The sequence below is a fragment of the Canis lupus genome, chromosome 16 (genome assembly GCF_048164855.1).
Source record: "Canis lupus baileyi chromosome 16, mCanLup2.hap1, whole genome shotgun sequence".
Classification (NCBI taxonomy): Eukaryota; Metazoa; Chordata; class Mammalia; order Carnivora; family Canidae; genus Canis; species Canis lupus.
In genome coordinates this window covers 44,243,831-44,265,185 of record NC_132853.1, presented here as the reverse complement: position 1 = coordinate 44,265,185, position 21,355 = coordinate 44,243,831, and the positions used below count along the sequence as shown (strand labels likewise).

Below are 21,355 nucleotides of genomic sequence, written 5' to 3'. Positions count from 1 at the left end.
TAGTATTATTCTATCAAAATAGATGTTCATATTTCCAATGAACAATCTTTTTATTTCATGTGACAATGCAGAACAGGTTTTTTTTTTTTTAGATTTGTTTATTTATCTTAGAGAGAGAGGGATAGAGAAAGGGAGAGAGAGAGAGAGAGAGAGAGACTGAGATGGAGGAAGAGTAAAAGGAGAAGGAGACAAGCAGACTTCCCCCAGAGTGGGGCTCCATCCCAGGACCCTGAGATCATGACCTGATCTGAAATCAAGAGTTGGACACTTAATTGACTAAGCCACCCAGGAGTCCCAACACAATATTTTTCTAATTGTATTAGGTATCAGATAAGCACTGTTACAAGACAATATATGCATAACGTCATATGGAGAATGAAGGCAGTTGTCTTTATAATTCATCACATCATGTCTTCATGATGTACACTTTCTGTTGTATTAAAAACCAAGCCTCTCAGAGCTGGGCTGACTTGGCATGAGGCAATCAAGGATGCTTTGACCTTTGCATTCACAATGGCCTCTCTTGGTTGAGCAGGTTATAGCTAGTAAATTAGCTAAGATTTTTGGATATAAACTTTGCTTTTTAGAGTGTAGACAAAACTTCATTTAAAATATGTAACTCCAAAGATGCAGCAAGACACATGGCACAGCTAGCCAAAGGAGGTAACACGTTCTCTTCCTCTTTAACATCCTATCACAGTCAAAGAAAGCGTCTGACATGGTGAAATGTTCATTTTGCAGACATGACGTGTGCACGTTTAATTTCTGAATCAAACAAAGGAAAAATTCCTGGGCATTTTATGTGCATTTTTCTTAATACGATTGCAGAATCAGAGTTAGCCATTTAATCCCAAACGAGACATGACTTCACTGGGGTTTGTTCCTTGACTAAATTTCGGAGTTCCTCGCAAGGACAGCAAGGATTGCATTGTCTCTGTACTCCTGTCTCCTGGCTGATGTCCGGGATTTGTTTGGAGGGCAGGTGGGGGGTCTCCAGCAAATGTTTTCAGAGCAAATACTTGTGGGAATTTCACTATTTTTTGTCACAAAAGCCAGTTAGTGGTCAATCTGGAAACAAAGAATGGAATGAGTTACCTTGTTAAAATTCTTCAATCACAAAGCATTTGCTATGTTTGGTGGGTTTCATTAGAAATTAGAGGAACAAGTCATTACAGGGAAGTGGGATGACCCATTGGGAGCATCTGGAACACTTTTTCACAATATTATGCATGTTAGTAGATTCTTGATGAAATGTCACTAAGAAACGGGCCCTCAGTACAGCTCCACATCACATGGTTTGCAGCTTCCCTACAGTGGCTATTTCAAATGTTTTCCATTCTCTTTAAATCTCTAATTCTATCTCCTCTCCCCATCTTCCCTTTACTTAACCAGGGAATAAAATCACAAACCTGTTGCGACCCAAGCTATAGGCTTGATCTCAGCTGCATGCATTCTTTCCTTTGACTCTTCCCTGACTGTTCCCCATTCTTCCACTCTGGGGTTCCTCCTTTCCCTTCGGTCTCCCTACCAACGGATTTCTGATTATTGTAGATTCAGACTCCCAAGGATCTCTCCAATCTGCTCCTTTTGCTTTATTCCCCAGGGTTATGCAATATCTTTCTTACTGCCCTCCCTATCAGTTGTCTAGCCAATCCATTCCCACCACCACAGCCAGAATATCTCCTCCGAAATGCTAATCAGATTGGCTTACTCCCTTGATCAAAAGACCTTTAATTCTTCCTTAGCATAATCAACATTCTTTAACCTGACTTACTAGGTACTGCTCACCACTCCAGCTCGATCTTTCTCATACTCCTTGCCATCCTAGATCTCCTGATTAAGCCAAATAAGCATTTTTATTTTTCCTGCTAATGCTTATTCAGTGCTAACATAGTTTGTCTCAACCAGTTGCATTCAGTATAAATAGAGTAAGGGTGTAAATTACACCCTTGGGGAAATGTGACTCACGACTAACTACTGCAGAGTGGATTCACTAAAGAACAAAAACAAACACATCCATGGCTTTTAAGAAAGCAGGAGCCTATCCAAGAGTGAAAAAGCCTAAACATGAAAACAAATTTATTCACTGTGATGATTGTTTTTTTTTTTTTTTTTTTTAGATAGAGGGAAGGGTCAAGGGAGAGAGAGAATCTTAAGCAGGCTCCATACCCAGCACAGAGGCCTGGGTCTCAGGACCCTGAGATCATGACCTGAGCCGAAGTCAAGAGTCAGATGCTCAAATGACTGAGCCACCCAGGCGCCCCTCATTGTTGAGTTTTAAGTCAAATATTTCTAGTTTCCTTAATGTGTGATAAGGAATTGATACATGCTTACTGAATTAATGTAAACATTTAAAACTTTAAATCATGTTTTACAGTATCCCTTTTAACAAGCCAGCAGTTTTAGTTCCAGTGTCTTTTCCATTCCATAACAAAACCACACACACATACACACACACACACACACACACACACAACTTAGTGGTACATCTAATTAGGCTTAGGGTATATAATAATTGCTTAGTGGTCTATCTAATTTAATAATAATCAATTTTGCAGTTGATTTTATGTACAGGACTATTTTATTTACAGTGCAAGTGCCAATTTTCCTTTTCTGACTCAAATAGCAGAAGCTAGAGGGTTTGTCTCTGACAAGATATATTCTCCCCTTGATAGATGCTTTGACATTGAATTTTGATGGAACTGGACCTTTGAAGTAGAATTTTTTTCAAGTGGAATCTGAGGCTGGTCAAACATCACCTCAGTAATTATGAATTAAAATATATCACATGTTAAAAGAGACCTTCAAAGGAGAACAAGCAGGACATTGAGCAAATACTAAAACCTGGCTGATTTATTGTACAGTGTCCTGCATGAGCAGCTCAGATCAGCTCAGGAGATCCAGTGGTGTCCACCTCTTACCAAATTCGCGTTCTGAGATGTCAAATTGGTAATTTGAAATCAGTCATGGTTGGAGTATTTACACTACAGACAGAAATTGGCAAACTCTATCAGGCAGTCCCCTCCCCACCCCCCCCACCCCCCCCACCCCTCGCCCACCAACCCCTTGAAGGCCTTGTTAAAATTTGCCAGCACATCATTGCTTATCCTTATGTTGACTAAATGTCCTAGCAGTCCTGGTTGACATCTATTTTCTTAGTCACTTGTCATTTTGCAATTTGTTCCTACCTTTTACGCTTTCAAGAGTGACAAATTAAATAAGCACTATGCAGATGAGGAATGATTTGAAGTCTTTGAAGATTTTTTCGTGGAAGAAGTGAAGATTGAGTTAGAAAGAAGCAACTAGAAGATTCTTATCTTACATTGTCTGAAGAACTTGCTGTTGGAAGTAGTACAAGACTCGATTTTCAGAGGTATAGCATGAGGACCGAAAAGCCTTATGAAACCTATGGGGAGACACATTTTGATCTGAGTTTAAGGAAGAACTTCCTCATTGGTAGCGTTGATTCATCATAAAACAGGAATAGAATACATGAGGGTTCAGAGGTCCTTGTCAAAAACAATGCTCAAACAGAGCCTGAGGGCCAACGTGAGGGAATCTGGTAGAAAGACTCAAGCAATGATTTCTGTATTAATCATATTGTATTAATGCCCTCTTGAGGATTCATATTTTGAGTTGAATCCTCCTCTGACAGTACTTGACTCAGACATTTTTGGCAGTTCTTAGGGGGTCTTTGCTTGGTAACACTTGTTTTGTGACTGACACAAAAACCAGCTGGAAAAATAACTCCTTCAAATTCAGAACAAAAGAACAACCCAAAACAGAAACCTTAGTAAATCTCATGTTCAGTTTTAAAATTAAGTAATTATCACTAATTTGGGAGGAAATACATGCTAACCAGCTTACACTGATTTATTTCTGATTTCAAAAGTCTACTAGGATACTCTACTTTGGCACAGTTTGGCCAAAGAGAAGAAAATGAGTCAATGAATTTCAAATAATTTTAGTATCATATGTGTTGGAAGAGCTGTCAAAAGTAGTGGGAGAGAAACACACTGTTTAGTAGCAAGGATTTCAAGCACTTTCTCTGTCCCTATGGTAGCCTGGGGTTAGAATAGCAGATAGCCCTCAGGCCAGCAAAAATGGCACCTGTGAAGGTTATTTGGGTCTCTGAGGGCAAGGTTTCAGCAGAGGCTGAGGCTGTAGAAAACAACATACAATTGTTCACTAGGTATGGAAAACCAGGTTAAAATAAGTAATTTTGTCCCTTACCTACTACATAGTACCTACTATACTGTACCACATGGGAGTCAGACTATTTTTTCCCTATCTCAAATGACTTTACTGAATTAGTCAGTTAGATTATCACATAGATTATCATAAGAATAGTTTGTAGGGATTTTCTCCTAGACCAATGCCTTTCCTTTGCATATCTTTAAGCTTACCTCAAAGGACTCTGCCCATCCCTTCAGCCTTGCAGATTCCTTCCAATGTTTTCTATGTTTTGTTTGACTTTTCGCCAACCGGAAACCTTTTGGCCAACCAGAAACTCTCATCCACCAACCCGCATTCATCTCTCTTCATAGTCTCCCAATCAGACTCCTATGTAACAACACAGAGGCAGCAAATATTATTGCCTGATATTTTTTAAGTGCCTCACAAATATTAATTCATTTACACCTGCTGAGAGCTACACAAAATAGGTATTTTTATTATCTTTTTTTTAAATAGATGAGAGCGTTGAGACACAGTGTGCCTAATAAAGTAGCTGGAGACAGTTTCTAATCAACAGTGTTACAAATCTCAGCTCTTAATCGGGATGTTGCCTCTTATTGTAAAGATAAGAAATTGAGCCAATCTTAATATGATTCTCTGAAAACCAAGTTAGCACTCATCCTTCCATGGAAACGTGTTTTACCCTACCCATTCACGTGAAGTCTACCTTTCTTCTTATGAACATACCTTTTCCCAAGCTTTGCGATGCTCAAAGTCAATGTTAAAAACACTGCATCCTTTTATACACATTTTATGTATGTACCTTCTCCTTAAGGAATTCACATTTATTATATTTTGTGAAAGAGATTACATTCACATGTGTTTTGAGTCCATATTCTGTTACAGATTCCTTTAACTAAAAACAAAACTCATGTACTCAGTTCTTTGAGTCTAGAACAGTTATTCTTAACCCGGAGTTGATTTTTTTCCCCCCTAAGGGACATCTGGACACATTTTTGACTGTCACACAGGGGGTTGAGTCACATTGTCATCTAGTGGACAAAGTTTAAGGATATTGCTAAGTACCCTGTAGGCACAGAACATCCTCCCATACAAAGAATTACCTGGCTCAAATGTCAAGGCTGAGAAACCCAGACCTAGGATATTTTGCATATTTAAAGTGACTCTGATGAGGACATTTTATGCACCTCCTCAGTAGTACTATAAAAGTTATATAAAAACTATATGCATTAAATCTATCATTATTAGCATATCAGTCTGTCAGATTATGTAGACTCAATTTATATGTCTCATATTTTATTCTCTCTTCTCAGAAGTCTGAATGGTTTATAAAGGACACAGATTCATAATTTAGTCTTAAAATAAGTGTGACTCTTACAGAAAATGGTTATAATAGCAGATTTCTTATTACTCATCTACTCATTCTTTTAAAGTTTTTATTTAAATTCCAGTTAGTTAACATATAATTAATATTAGCTTCAGGTGTACAATATAATGATTCAACTGCATACAATACTCAGTGATCATCACAAGTGCCCTTTTTAATCCCCCTTACCTATTTCACCCATCCCCTCACCCTCTTCCCCTCTGGTAACCCACAGTCTGTTCTCTATAGTTAAGAGGCTGTTTCTTGGCTTGCCTCTCTCTTTTCCCCCCTCTTTGTTCATTTGTTTTGTTTCTTAAATTCCACATATGAGTGAAATCATGTGGTATTTCTCTTTCAGTGACTGACTTTTTCACTTAGCAATATACTCTCAAGCTCCACCCATATCATTGCAAATGGCAAGACTGCATTCTTTTTTATGGGTAATATTCCATAGTGTGTGTGTACATACCATATCTTCTTAAAATAATGTTTTAATTTTTTTTTTTTAAGAAAGAAGCATTAAGCCTTAACTATATACCAAGCATGTTCTAGGTGAACCAGTAGTTTAGGATAACGCCATGATTAAGTTGTAGATCAATGTTAGGATTATTTTGATTAATGTTTACTGAAAAGTTATTAATGTGGGTTTTATATTTCCTATGGTTTATTTATATCATTTTACACCATTATAAAAACAGTTTTACTTAAGATGAAATTAAGCGAAGTATTTTACATAATGTAGGAGAAAAAAGAGGAAAAATATTGAAAGAAAACAGTTGATTATTCACTTTTCACCCAGTTAGTTGAAATTCGTGGCTAGTAATATATCCTGCAAAAAGCAGGTCCAGTTGTTGACCCAATAATAGTATTCCATTCTCTCCCTATGATTTTGAAAGGAAACCATGAGATCAAACAGAACACCTTCTTCAAGTTTCCCCAAAATACTATTTGCAATGGAAATGACACACAGGGCTAATTGTAGGACATTCACTTTATTAAAAAATCAAAAAGTTGGCAATATCTTATACGACAAATGAGAACATCTGCCATGTTAAAATCAAAGAAAGCAAAAACCCTCTCCCTGAAAAATAAATCCTTGCCGCTGCCTATATCCTTTCCCATCCATCCAGCATTTTTTTCTACAACATTTGAGAGCAGAGCTCCCTACAGACAGTCTCCACTCCCTCTCACCCTGTTCCCACTTGCTTCTAGTCTCATCAAGCATCTGACTCCAGAACGCTATTGAGGCATCTTCCATCAGTCACCAATGACATCACATTGCCACAACCAAGGGTCAACTCTTAGTTCTTACCCTGACCCATCATTAATCTGTGACACAGATAACTCCCTTTTTCCTATCGCACTTGTTTCATTTCGTACCACATCTCGAGCTTTCCTTTCTAATTCAAACAGCTCACCTTCTAGATTCCTTTTGTAGGACCTCCCTCATCTTCCCAACCTCAGACAGGGTTGCCCCCAGAGCTTGAGCACTAGAATCCCATTCTTTTCTAACTATTCTTACTGCCTGTCTGGTCTCACTCACATTCGTGGCTTTAAATACTGCATATGTACTGATAACTTCTAATTCTGGACCTCTCCCTCAGTTCCAGAGTAATGTATCATCCACCTGACATTTTCATTTAGTTGCCAGAGAGGATACCCAGTTAGCATAAGAATACCTCAACTTCAAAATCCCTTCCCTCCCAGCTCCATCATCTCGTAAATGGCACCATTTACTATCTTGGTACATTCGGCAATTTCTTAAAAATGTCCACATTTTCATGACTAGTTCATTGCAAATTATAAGACTTTTCAATAGGTGAAAATAGGCAATAGGAAGAAACGTATTCCCTCCTTTATCCTTGACTTAGAGGAAGCAAGCAAACAAGCCAGAAAACAAAACCGGTTTCTCAGAAAGAGATGTAAGCTTTGTCCTTGGAAGCATTACTGAGGTTGTTAGTGGTCATCTAGGGGCACACATTTCTTTGGAACCCGAATGAGATCATGTTGGGCAAGAAGTGGTTTGCCTTAGGTTTAGGATTACATTGGGCGTGTGTTTACACAGAAAAATCTTTACGGCAACAAGATAGCACCTACGAAGAACACACTTGGAAGAGGCTGTATGAGTCCTGGAGGTGTTGGTTAGAGAAAATCCAGCCTTCTGGGACAGTAAGAAGGTTAGGAGCAATCTGGGTCCATTCTATGATCTGGGAAGCCAGATCTGATCGAAAGACAAAGATGTAGATGGGCAGGGAGGAAGGCTAATTTCTTCTCGATGCTTGTTTTCTGTAAGCCACCATTGGCAAGACTGTCTACTACGTGTAGGCATGGGAACCAGTTAAAGAAAGTGTTGATTCACTAGAGTGAAGCTGAGAACTCACTGGCCTTTGTGTGTTGGTGAATGTGTCCGGAAAAGGCAAAGAAGAGCGAGATTCTCCTGTGGGGTTTCTCATCTCCATGGCGGTAGGTGCTGACAGCTCCAGAGAGAGCAGGAAGGAGCAGAGACAAACGAGCCTGAGATGTGTAGTAGCAGTGCTGCAAGGAGATGAAAAGGACTCAGGGTTTTGAACTTCATGATCTGTAACTAAGGTAAGACCATTTAGTGGGTTACAGAGTGATCCAAGCCTCAACTAATTGCTTGCCTGATCTCGAGCTCCTTGTTTGGGTGTATGCCTGCTAATTGGCACCTTCATGGAGCTTCCTTTGGCTGTTTATTGCTGTACCATCTATGGCTGGGAAGAGTCTCTCTTTCTCTCGTGTAATCTCCGGGGGGGTGGGGGTGTGCACCAAACAGATTAAGAACATGAGTGCCATTCATAGATCAGTTAAGGGAAGTAACATTCAGAGAGAGAGAGAGAGAGAGAGAGAGATCAAAAGCATGATGACATAGCCAGAGGACCATTACTTATTGACCTGGGGACAATGTGGAAAAGGATGAGCCTTTAATCTCCCGTGGGAACAATCATTCGTCAAACCACCTCTTCTGTAGGTCGCTGCCACTCTTCCACCGCTCCCAGGTGCCAACAAGGTGGCACTGAGAATTTGAAACGGTGTGTGAGGACACGCTGTCTTTGATTCATCGTTCGTTGCGTCCTTACACCTAAAAATATAGATGGAAACACAGGAAGGTCTCACTAGAAAAAAGCTGCTGAAAGGCACCTCCGGTAAATAATAAGCTCCTCAAACCGTGAAGTCTGATGAGGTGTAAGAGCACTGGGCTTCCTAACTTTTAAAGGTTTGCTTCTACTCATTGTTGTCTTTCGATTTGCAATCTGGACTGTTGCTAGGGAGTAAATAGCAGCTGCTGCGTTCCACGCCTTCAGCTTCCCACTTCGCCAGTGGAAGGAGCGGAGGCAGAGCTAATGCAGCTCAACTACCTGGAAATGTCCAAGATCGCAGAGATGCATGGCCATGGCTTTAAACCTAAACATGTCTTACTGACGAAACTCCTTAAGCTTTTCTTTCTTTCTTTCTTTCTTTCTTTCTTTCTTTCTTTCTTTCTTTCTTCCTTTCTCTTTCTTTCTTGATTTTATTTATCTATTCATGAGAGATGCAGAGAGAGAGGCAGAGACACAGGCAGAGGGAGAAGCAGGCTCCTTGCAGAGAACCTCATGTGCAACTTGATCCCAGGACCCTGGGATCACAACCTGAGCCAAAGGAAGGTGCTCAACCACTGAGCCACCCAAGTGTCCTTTAAGCTTTTCTTTTAAAAGCCCCTTTCCCTGGCCCTTGGGTTATTTGGTATGAGCCTTGACATAATTCTGAGAAATTCAAAGGAGCTAGGGGCAATATCCGCAGGGGTTCTGAAAGCCCATAATCCTGCAGCTACAGCCCAAAGTGGCTGCTTATCAGAAGTGCGACCTTCCCAAGTTGCTTAGCTTCCCTCTGCCACCTTTTCAGACGCCTTTAATAATGTCTGTCTCTTAGATATCACTGAATCTCGTTTGATAGGGCACCTGACACACAGTGAGAGACAATGGGTACCAGCTCCATGTTAGAGAGGAGGCAAACTGATGTATACTTGATAGAGTAAGGTTAATAGCTAAGCTCAGAGAAATCTCTCAAATGGCTTAACTCCAAGGAACGTACCTCTGGTTCTCAGGCTGGAGAAAACACCTGCCAATTACAATTTTGTAATAAGGAAGGTAGGCTACTGTTGCATTGTCCAAGGTAATTCTGACCATTTACACCAGCCTTCACCTGCTTCTGCCTTGGTTTTCTGACCCGTGGTGTTGAACTTGCAGCTTTCAGACATCCACACTCCTGCCCTGGGCCTCCCCTCTCTGATGATGCCTAGTCTCTGAAGGCCAGCGATGCTGGCAGGAGGCATGGGGGGGCGGAGGGTAGAGGTCAGGGAAGATATCTTGGGCCAGCATGGCAGGTAAGGAAAGTCAACAAGAGAATGAAGGCCAGGGTTATTCGTTTGGGTATACCTAGTTTAATAAAGGCAAATTGGTCATTTCATATTTTAATCCCTTACAATCAAAACATCTGCCTCTCCCATGGTCATGGTGGCTGCTTCAAATCAGCTGAAGCAAAGTTCCTGGTTTGTCCAAGTGATAAGCTTTGCGTGAAAACTACTGACATTTATGGGACACCTACTCGTTCAATGCTATCTGATTTAACTCTCTTAATTACCCTTTTTAAAAGGGATGGGGATCAAAGAGGTAAAATAACTGCTCTGAATTTAGCTAGGTACACAGTAGAGATGAGATTCAAAGAGAAATCAGTCTGACTCCAAAAATCATATCTAAATGATTAAGGCAAAGGCGCTATTTTATTTTCATGATATAAATAATGTATCTGGAATGATAGGTCATGATAAGAACCTGGAAAGGCCCTTCTAAGACCAGACCATCAAAACCTGCATTTGGGGACGCCTGGGTGGCTCAGTGGTTGAGTGTCTGCTTTCAGCTCAGGGCGTGATCCCCGTCCCGGGATCGAGTCCCACATCAGGCTCCCTGCATGGAGCCTGCTTCTCCCTCTGCCTGTGTCTCTCCCCCTCTCTCTCTCTCTTTTTCTTTCTGTCTCTCATAAATAAATAAAATCTTTAAAAAAAAAAAAAAAAAAAGCAACAACAAAAAACAACCCTGCATTTGGTTCACCTACAAGAGATGGTCTGCCCAGCCTCACCATGGGACTCAGGGCACCCTGCATCACAAGAATGAACTGATCCAGAAGCATCTCCTGCCTTTATAAACTTCCCTCTCAATCATTATCCTGGGTTGTCGCTATTTTTTTTGCTGAGAAAAATCCACAATCCAGGCTGAGGTTTTTTTGTTTGTTGGTTTGTTTTTAGTTTAGGGTGTACAGAGAAATACAAAATGAAAATAAAGACAGATCAGCTAAAATTTAAAAAGTTAGTGCAATGAACAAGAAACATGGGTCAGTATGATCTTACCTATTGCCATAACGGTATGGCTCATAAGAATTAAAAAAAAAATTGGAAGACTCAAGTGTTTTTTACTTTAATGAGAAAATGAGGTCTGACGCTTTATTTTTAATCCTTTTGGGCAGTCTCTCGCCACTCTTCATCTCATACAATTGGAGTAGATGCTATTTACTAGTTAATGAATAAAACATAGTATAAAAATCCTTAAATCTGGGGCGCCTGAGTGGCTCAGTCAGTGAACCATCTGTCTTCAGCTCAGGTCATGATCTCAGAGTCCTGGGATTGAGGGCCACGTCGGGCTCTCTGCTCAGTGGAGAGCCTGCTTCTGCTTCTCTCTCTCCCTCTCTCTCTCTCTCAAAATAAAAATAAAATCTTAAAAAAAAAAAAAAAAAGCTTAAATCTTTGTGAACAAAAGAGACCTTCAGAGTTATGTAGTTGAAACCTCCTAACAAATTCAGGAAATGTCTATATATTCTTCAAGCTGATCATCCAAATTCTGAATAGAGACTCCTAATCTTCACTCAATTATTAGAGATACTAACAATAAAAATAGTCTTCTGGGTGTAGATATTAATTCAGCTTCCGTGTACATCCCACACCTAGACCCCACCCTCCGTGGCATCACACACAGCAAACACTTTTCTCTCCAGATGGATAGAGATGTCCCATCCTGGCATTCAAGCCTATGAAATACTTGGAGCAGAGTCAAGTAATGATCTCAGCACAAGTAGTTGACAGTACACGGGATATAGTGGTTACTCATCCAACACGTTGGTTTTGAACACATACGTATATATTTTCCTTCATGTTTTCTTCTTCTTTACTTCTTCCTATGCTCCACTTCTCTACCATGGTAGCCAGTTCTCTTAAAGAGCAAGATACCCAGAGTGGAACATTACGCTTCAGATATGAATTGTCTCCAACTGAACAAACGTCTATGACTTTCACTAGAAATTCTGTGTGGATGAAAAATGATTTTTGTTGAATCTTTGCCTTGGTTTTCTGGGAAAGATATGGTTTTATGCTCATTTAAGCTTTCCTAGTGCTCATCTCTGCTGGCCTTAATCATTTGCCTAAATTTCCCTGCTGTGAATTACTCAGATTCCTAGAGCTAATGGTGCTGACGTTACATGCGGGCCCCGCTGTTCCCGGTTTGGAGATGGATCAATCCATAGAGCACCTAAGTGGTTCTAAAACACACCTATGGGATTTAGCCAGTGCCTCTTGCAGTTAGCTCCGCTCTGAACCCATGCCCAGTTGTAATTTTCTCTTTTCCCCCCTGAGATCAGGTGCAGAGACCCACTTTCATCCTGATTCTAACAGCTTCTCTTCTCATTAAGGTTTAAAACTTGAGTTGTGGAATGGGATGGATCTCCTGTAGTCTTCCCACCCCCACCCCCCTCGCAAGTATTTACTCTCTGTGTGACCTGGATAGATCTACCAGACTAGTTCAGCTTTAATTCTGCATCTTTAGGGGATGATGCTGATAACTGATTGTCAGAATTTGGAGGAAAATTAAACAGATACATGGACATATAGTGCCTGGCACTTAAGACGTGTTTCTTTCTAAGCTGAGGATTATATCCAAACCGTATCCTTTCTCAGTCTGGAGCCCAGATCCTAAAGCCCACTCAGCTCCACGCCTAGAGCCCTCACTTGGGCTATACCTCTTCAATGTGGAATGCTTGCCTGCCTGGGTCTCACTTTGCTGCTTGTTCTCACCTCTCTTCAATTCCCCACTTCTGTGTTTTCTCTTCCTTATTGTCCCTTGGCCTCTCACTGGGTGGCTGTTAAGCTGATTAACTGTAGTTCTTTTCTCTCTTTACTGTCCTCCAGCAGCTCAGCTGAAGTTATGTGCTTCTGCAAGTGTGTAGCTGGGCCTTCCTCCAAGCACAGCCAATGCCCCATTCCAGTGGCAATCCTAAACCTTAGCTTTGATGTTAAGAGTCTGGCCATTGTATTACATATCTCCACATCTATCCGATTTGATACTTAGAAAGGTACGGCTATCTTCTCCCTGAGTAAGTGTTGACAGCCACTTGGGGTGTCCCTTTCAGCCTCCCAGGCCCACATACTGAGAGCAAGAAGTTATGACCACTGCACCTTACCACCAGCTGCTTGGTCAGTCTTGGCTAACACTCTCAAGACTGGAAGACTCAGGGGCACCTGGGTGGCTCAGTGGTTGAGCATCTGCCTTTGGCTCAGGTTGTGATTCCGGGGGTCCTGGGATCGAGTCCCGCAATGGGCTCCCTGCAGGGAGCCTGCTTCTCCCTCTGCCTGTGTCTCTGCCTCTTTCTCTCTGTCTCTCATGAATGAATAAATAAAATCTTAAAAAAAAAAAAAAAAGACTGGAAGACTCAGAGCATGCTGTCATTCATCTATAATGTTACAGGATACCTCTTCATGGTGGAAGGTACTACTTCTACCTACAAACTCTGGACCGTAATGGGCAAGCTATTCTTTCCCCTTGTGGAGTTTCTTTTGCCATGAAGATGGAAATGTGTTTCTTCCCATCCCAACCTTAAATGGTTTTGCATTCTTTTATGAGGTGGTCAGTCAGGTGTGGTCAAAACAAAAGCAGACAGCATCGAGGCTCAGGAAAACACAGTTTATTATCCTCATGGGCCCTCAAAACAAGAGGGACAGGACCCAGCACAGGAGCACAAGGGAAAGACACCAGGGTGGTCAGAAGGCAGAGGACAGCAGTGAGGCGAGGGACTAGAAAGCCATGACCTTTCTAGGGATTTGTGTGGAAGACTCAAGGCAGGGCAGGACCCATTGCTTAGGATTGGTTAGTTTAAATAATTTTGATGGGCTTTGGGCCATGGGAGTGGTCCTTAGCTGCTTGATACCTGGCCCCAGGATGACTAAGGCAGAAGAATATTGCCTCCTTGAGTGTACGGGCCAGATGGAGGAGATACGGTGCTTTTATATCAGAAGCATGTTCCAGGCTGAGTCCTTTGTTATCTCCAAGAATTCCCTAGCCCTAGGAGGGGCAGTGTCTCCCCAGTCAGAATGTTGTGCTGTGTTGTTTTGTTCTTTTTGTCCTTAGGATGTTAAAATATCAAAATACACAGATAATTTAAAAATATTTACAATGCATAGATAGATATTCTTTCATCTCTGATTTGATCTGATGAATAGACTCTCCTCAGCCATTGGTTATGGCACGAGTTTCTCTTCATTATATTGTTATTGGGCTGCCACTGACAGAAAGCCTTTCCTGTTGTGGGCTCCTCTTCCCTACACCCACCTGCCCATATCTAATAATCACCATTGTTATATGAGAAGGAAGATTATTCGATCACAGTTTGAGAGTGTCCTGAAGAGAGACATGTCTGTCTTCCCCAGTGGAAATGGCCTTTGCCTACTTAGAGGGATTCATAAACAATCTAGAGCATGTGTGGAGAGGAGGTAGGGGTGTTGATTTTCTAACTCACAGATCGGGAACCAGACTGACACACACACCCTCCTCTGCAGCTCTGAGTCTTTATGATTAGGATTGATTCCCTTATGAGAGTCAAGCTACCGGCTGCACAAGGAATTCATACCAAAATAAGTCTGTGTTCTTTGGATCCAAGCAGTAGGAAGCGTTATCCTTGCTGCTTTCCTCAGGATGCTCTGTGACATCATCCACACTGGATTGTTTTTCCCTTTGTGTTCAAACACTGGCTTCTTTCCAAAGGGTGTCCAAAGCCAACAAGTCTTCCCTCAAGCCCACCCACTGGTGGTATAATCTCACAATTGGAAACATTCCTCTCTATGAAAAGGCAGTGCCCAATAGGCTCTCATTGACAGCATTCCCCAGTCCTCCCCTCGCCACCTTGGATCTGAATTTCCCTTGGCTTCTTTCCTTGCTGACACTTCTTAATGGTTTGATTAAGTGGGATTGCCCTGGTTGATAATCATTTATGCTTGTGTATACTGGCGGTCACATCAGGGCTGATCTTATCTGTAGGGTGGGTAGATATATCTCAGGAAAGCTTGAAAACAACCACAGATGCTGAAATACTTCCCTGCAACTCTGGTGTTTGGACTCATAGAGATAGTACACATTCTCCCTAATTCTAGAAGATCTGGTTCGAGTCTTATATACAAAAAACATGCACATCCAAGAGCATGGCACTAACCTTTATGATGTACCACTTATAATCTAGTTATGAGATGTGGGCTGAAACCTACTTCTTTAATGGAAGACTTCATTTCTCTAAGCCTTAACTTGTTATTTTGCAAAACATAAAGATATAATAGCACTCGCTTTTCAGAACTACTGTTAGGATCAAGGGAGTGTGACACAGCATTAAGACTCTGAAAGAAAAGATCCAGCTGGACTGAGGGAAGGATATCATTAAAGGTAGAAGTGAAGAGCACATAGAGAAACCTTGATGAGCATTGCAAATTGCCTATTGGCTGGAACTTCAAGGTTGTACCACCCTGAGCTCCTTGGTGGTACCTTTTGACTTCTTGGCCATTACTATTTAGATAGCTGAGATTTTTATTAGTGTTGTTCTCTTGAACTCCCCAAGGAGTAAAATTTCCTTGTGGAAAGAGACTAGGGAAATATGCCTACAGATGGGCAAGGTCACAAATCCCAATGTCTTGTTTCCATACAAAGAATGTTCTTTGAGTCAAATGACCAGGATAGAAGACATGAATGGCACTACTGGGAGGGGAAGTAGAGATCAGTTTTGCTTGATATTGTGTTACCAAGACAAGCCTGGTACTAAGAACCAAGTGGAAGTTCTGCGCTGGTGGTGCTGGGGAGGAAGGGGTGAGGTCTTTGGTTTTCACGAGATTTTAGTGCCATTTAGACAAATGTGAATGACTAACAGGACAAATATTCCCTCAGCCTATTATGTTTCCTTTCTTAAATGTTTGTGGATATGGAAGTTGGCATGGGCATGTTCAAAAGTTGTTGAAAATCTGTCTTTGAGGACTTGTTTGTAATTTTTTTTTCAACAAGGGCATCCAATCTCTCTCTCTCTACTGGAAAGTTACATGAAATTTGGAAGTTCAAATGCCAATGATGTTTACATTTCTCGGTTAAAAAGCCAATATTTCTTCCTCTGCTCCTAAACTCTATGAATGGAAAAAGCTATTTTAGTTCATAGCATATTCTTTCCATTAAGATTTTAAACTTCTGCAGTACTGCCAAAGCTCATCTGTTGAATGAGTTTTTCATAAATGTTATCTACCAGACATGGGTGCAAAGTGGCATTTTTATGAAGTTGAAGCAAAAGATAATTATATTACCAGAGAAAGCATTCGTTTCCATCCCCTCCTCCAATCAGTCTCAAATAAAGGGAGGCCATGTTGGCTACAGTTACAATTGTATGAATAATTTTTAATAAAATCAGTAGCTAAAAATTGTTGAATTTTCAAAATACATTCAAAACCTTCTTACATATAGCTATGCTGTGTACATTCTTGGCTCAGAATGAAGTTTGATTTGAATGTGGGAAATCTATTTGTCCAAGCCAAGCACCACTTAAATTTCCATAGGCAGATTATCTGCTGGATGAATTAGCCCAAGAAATTAAAAATAAAAATTCCTAAACTGCCTTTTGCTCAACTGCCCAGAATGTTCCCCTTGATTACATCCTGCCTGTCTGATAGCTTGAATTCAGGGAACAGAAAAAAATCATTTTAATAGCCTGCAAAGTACAGAAATGGGGCATTCTTTCCAAAGCATATGATTTATTCCAAGCCAAATGCAAATCTATTTCTCATTGCTTTTCTCTTGTGACTTATCTTTAGCAACATCTTCCTTCATTAGCCTAGAAAATCAAGAATTAACTGCAAAAGTGTAATGCTGGGGAAACACCTTCGCACCTTAGATGCTGGAAGGGTCTCAAACCCAACCATCTTTCTTTTAGATCTCCAGCATCATGCCACCTTGTTATTATTTTACCATAAATGTCTCTATTTTCAGCAGATTGACAGGATGTCTGTGGTACACTTGGCAAGATGGAGGCTCCTGCAGGGCAGTAACAGTCCTCATAATCCTCAGTAATAGTCTTCACAATATCTCAGATATAGTTGAATGTTAATCGAATTGAAGAATACTCAAAGGTTATTTCCACAATTTTTTCTAGCTCATTACAGGCATTGGTATAGTTTAGCTAAATGATACAGTCTCTTACAATGAAGGTTTAAATTTCTTACCATGAGGTTTAAGGAAAAAGTGTCTCCATGTGCCCCCTGCCCCCCAAACTCCCTAGTGTCCATCATGCTAAAGATACTGGGAAGAGTATCACTTTTCTTTCTAAGAGAAGGATTACTAATTTGGGTCACCTCTGTTTGTATAGGCATTCACAGATAATAGAATCAAACCTTTCAACTCAGGGTAGGATGATTCATTCTGCTTTTATAACACTGTAGTAGAGACAGAACTATAACTGGTGAGAAAGTATAAAAATGAAATGCATGGAAATTCGAGAGTCTATCAAATGCTCTAACTTCCATCAGCTACTTAAATCTTCTATTATCTGTAATAAGTGGCAATGCTTTTTTGTCAAGTGCCCTTGAAAAGGCACAGGCTAATAGAAAGCTAATCTCGTATGATAGGCAACCCGCAGCTTAAGGTACTGCCTCCATAGGCTACCTATCTAGATCTTCCCAGAGAGATCTTTTGTCTTGCATTTTAGAGGCCTTTTCTCAGTTTATCTGTATCCACAAGGGACAATGGAAATTGAGATAACGGACAATAACAGTTGCTTTATTCACCCCCCCACCCCCAATGAAGATGTCCTGAGTTTTCCTTCTGACAGTTTAAGGTAGAAATGCAATCATTTAAAGGTTAAAGAAGTTGTAGACACTATTCAGGGAGTTCCTGGTCTCCTAGCAAATCACATGTGTGAGTTCAGTGATTCCCAGAAGATTGAATAGGCTAATCAATAGATTCTCTGTCAACTGCCAAAGAGGACAATTTGCAGGCAGTTTGCACAAAATGGGAAAATGCCAACAGAGAGATGGGACTGGGTTTTCTTTTGGGATACCATGAATACCCAACTTGGAGGAGGTCAGAAGCCATGGCACGTATGTTTTCCATAGATGATATTTGTTTTGGAATGAACAGCCAGGTTCAACCAACGCAACTCCCAAGCCAAACTATATGGGAGCTATTAACAGTCATAGGTAAATCTGGCATTTAGATAGCAAGGTGGGTGACTAGTACATGATGACTCCTATTCTTAATGATTCATGTGGCTTTTCTGTGCAACTGTCATATCTCCCTGAAGGTTATGTCAAGACAATTAGATGCTTAGAAGGTAAATTTCAAATAAGTCTGGGAAATTGCCAATCTAATAGTTTCTGGAAAAAAAAAAAAAAAGGCAGCCTCTGTCTCCTCATTTAGATCTACCCTTGAATGAACTGTAGTTACGGCTATAAGCATTGCAATTAAATACATATCAAGTACCAGCCCCGTGAAAGGAGATTTGGGAATATAGCTTCATTGAATTGTCATGGCAATTGTGTGATTTGCATTTTTCAGATGGGCAAATCATGCCTCAAAGAGCTTGTGTAACTTATGCACAAATGTGTAGTCTCACTAACAATGAAGCAGACATCTGAACTCAATCTCATGTCTGTCAAAACTATCTCAATTCTTGAAACTCTAAGATAGTAGATCTCTATCTCAAGGACATAGAAGAATCAACTAGGGTTGGGGCAGGGAGAAGGAGGTCAGAATGATTGAGGTGAAGCCCAAGGATCTGCAGGTGTAACGTGCTCCCTTAGGATTTCGCAAGCAGGTTGGTGGTAGACTAAACGTTAAGAAACGCTGCTATGCTGTGCTGCTTGGCGAGGTATCTTAATAAGCTTTTGGAGTTCATGAAAATGAATCATTAAGAACTGGCTATGGCCACCTATTTAGGCAAATCTACATCATAAACATCTGACTGCCCTTCTCAAATTCACTCATTTCAAAGGACCATTTCCTTGGGTCTTAAAATCTAACAATATAGGCCTCAAAGTAGTAAAGTTGCAAAATAGCACAACTTTTAACATTTTCTTTCCAAAGTTATTGAAAATATTAAGATAAAAGAAAGATGCCTAAAACAGACTTTGGTATACCCAGCCAAGAAATGAAGGTATTAACAGTTTAATATGTTTTGGAATGGGGAAGGGAGAAAAGGGGGCACTGAAAGGGAGGATTGCATTTGATGCCTGTTTAATTTTAACTCTGCTTTAGGTATCCCTGATTTGTTACCAACTGCTTTCATGATTTCTGCAATTGGTCTCCAGTGGCCAAATCTGACCTTACTCCTTCTCCACCCCACTCCCTCCCCTCCCCCGCCCCTCTTGTTTCAAATGAGATCTGGTTTTACTTAGATGAATTAAATGTCACTATATTTGTTTCTGTGAATTGTTCCAGCAAAAATTACAGCATCAATGTCTGACTTTAAACGTCTGTAGGACTGTCTGCCTCTCTGGGCTATTTATAGTTGCCTTTTAAAGGCCCTAATAAATGCTTTTAGATTGCTATTGGTTTGTTTCCCTTTGTGGAGCCTCAGAATTGGTACACTTCAAAGTACCAACTGAAAATACCTGTTTTTCTTTCTTTGCTAAAGTCATGCATGTTCACTATAAAACATAAATAAGCAGCTAAAAGAAAAAGGAAGAGAAAAAAAATCATACCAAACCGAGAGGGTTACAATTAACATTTTGTTGTATAGCATTCTGTCTGTTATAAAAAAAAATTATATTGTACAAGCTGTTTTACAGCCCTTTTTTTTAAGCCCTGTTTTATTTTTTTCTACCAGATGATACGTTTTGTATTGTTTCTCATTCTACTCCATCACTTTTAACGGCTACATTAAAAATAACGAGTAATGTTATGATTGTACCATTACCTATGAAACAATCCCACATTTATTAGATGGCTAGGCCTTGGCCAAAATCTGCTACTACAAATAGTTGTACAAATTAGCCATGTTGCTCTGCTCATCCATGATCATTTCTTTAGGATAACTTGCCATCAGTGGAGTTGCTGGCTCAGAGGCTGTACCAAACTCGAAGACTGTTGTCACATCATGCCAACTTAACTCCAGAAACAGGCCAAATTAAGTAGTATGATATGTATTATATTTGAACATATCTTTAAAATGACAATATAATAACATGCATCAGTGTTGGGAAAACACATTCTAATCATTCAAACTTTGCTTTAATAAACTTTACTAAATACTTCCTTAGTGCCAAGCTCTTTTTCTTTTTCCCCAACTCCAAATTTCCAAAGTTTTGCAACATAGGTGCGGGCATTATCATACTGTGATCTGCAGTTCTAGGGAAGCTGCTAACCTAAAGTACAGTATGATTTTTTTTTTAAACTATGTTGAACTGACAGCCAGGACACAGGAGAGGCAAGATAAATGGAAGGAATTGAGAGCTGATGTTTGCAGAACTGTCAGCATTGATGTTTTAATACTTCTAGGAATGCCGATTCTTTTACTAGGACTAAAGTCTCCTGAAGGATTTATTAGTTCGTTCCTCCATTGTATACTTAGTGAATACCTGCATGCCACATGTTACACTAGCTGCTGGGGATACAGTGGCCAAAAAGGCAAGGGGATCTTTTGTCATGAGACTTACAGTCTATTCCATAGGGCAACCCAGCCAACAAACAACTAATCAATCAGTCCGTGGAAAGCGTTTTGAAATGAAAATCATGTTTATGATACAGAAAATAATAATGTATGGGAAGATTTTAGTTTACATCTTCATCAGAGAGAGGTCTCTGAGAAGGTGACATCAGAGATGATAAGAAGTCACACAGGCAGAAAAGGAAGTACAAAGGTCCTGAGGCAGGACTATCCCCTGTGTTCAAGTGGAATTTAGCAGACGTTTTCTGAGTTAGATAATAAATAGTCTGGCTTTGTGAGTCAAGTTGTTTCTGTTGCAACTACTCAAGTCTGCAGTGGTGGCGTGACTGTAAGTTTGCTGGAGGCAATTTTTTACAAGTAATAGTCTGAATGTTGTGTTCCAACAAAACTTTACAAAAGTGACCAGTGAGCCAGATCTGGCTCTTAGACTATAATTTTTGGACCTGTATGTTAGTGCAAGAGGGAGATACAGTGATGCTAGAGAGTGAACAGTGGGAAGGAGAATGATAGGAGGTAATTTCTAGAGGTAGACAGAGGTCAGAGGTATCTGCTCTGTACACAATGCAGATGATGCAAATTCCTCTAATTGCAATGGGAAGATGCTGGAGGGTTTTATACAGAGGAGTGACACATTTTGATTTTATTTTTAAAAGAGTAGGTTGAAGTTACAACAAGGGCAGAAAGAGGGATGCTTGGGTGACTTAGTGTTTGAGCGTCTGCCTTTGGCTCAGGTCATGATCCCAGGGTCCTTGGATCGAGTCCTACATTGGGCTCCCCATAGGGAGCCTGCTTCTC

General features: G+C 40.4%; 1 protein-coding gene and 1 long non-coding RNA gene across 11 annotated transcripts in view; one reads left to right on the top strand and one right to left on the bottom strand.

The window, feature by feature from the left end:
• The window catches only part of LOC140606909 (uncharacterized), a 183,013-nt gene that overhangs the window by 120,697 nt on the left and 40,961 nt on the right, over positions 1–21,355 (bottom strand). For all 4 annotated transcript variants that reach the window (XR_012009116.1, XR_012009117.1, XR_012009118.1 and 1 more), the window contains 2 exons: positions 4,407–4,563; positions 3,189–3,406 (listed from right to left, as the gene is read on the bottom strand). This is a non-coding gene — a long non-coding RNA (uncharacterized lncRNA). The remainder of the gene's footprint in view (positions 1–3,188; positions 3,407–4,406; positions 4,564–21,355) is intronic.
• The window catches only part of KCNJ16 (potassium inwardly rectifying channel subfamily J member 16), a 203,573-nt gene that overhangs the window by 169,825 nt on the left and 12,393 nt on the right, over positions 1–21,355 (top strand). For 2 of the 7 annotated variants that reach the window (XM_072780994.1, XM_072780995.1), the window contains exon 1: positions 7,917–8,152. The exons of the other annotated variants lie outside the window; for them this stretch is intronic. The gene's annotated coding sequence lies outside the window, so the exon portion shown is untranslated. Of the gene's footprint in view, positions 1–7,916; positions 8,153–21,355 lie in introns of those variants that run through there. 7 annotated transcript variants of the gene reach the window in all.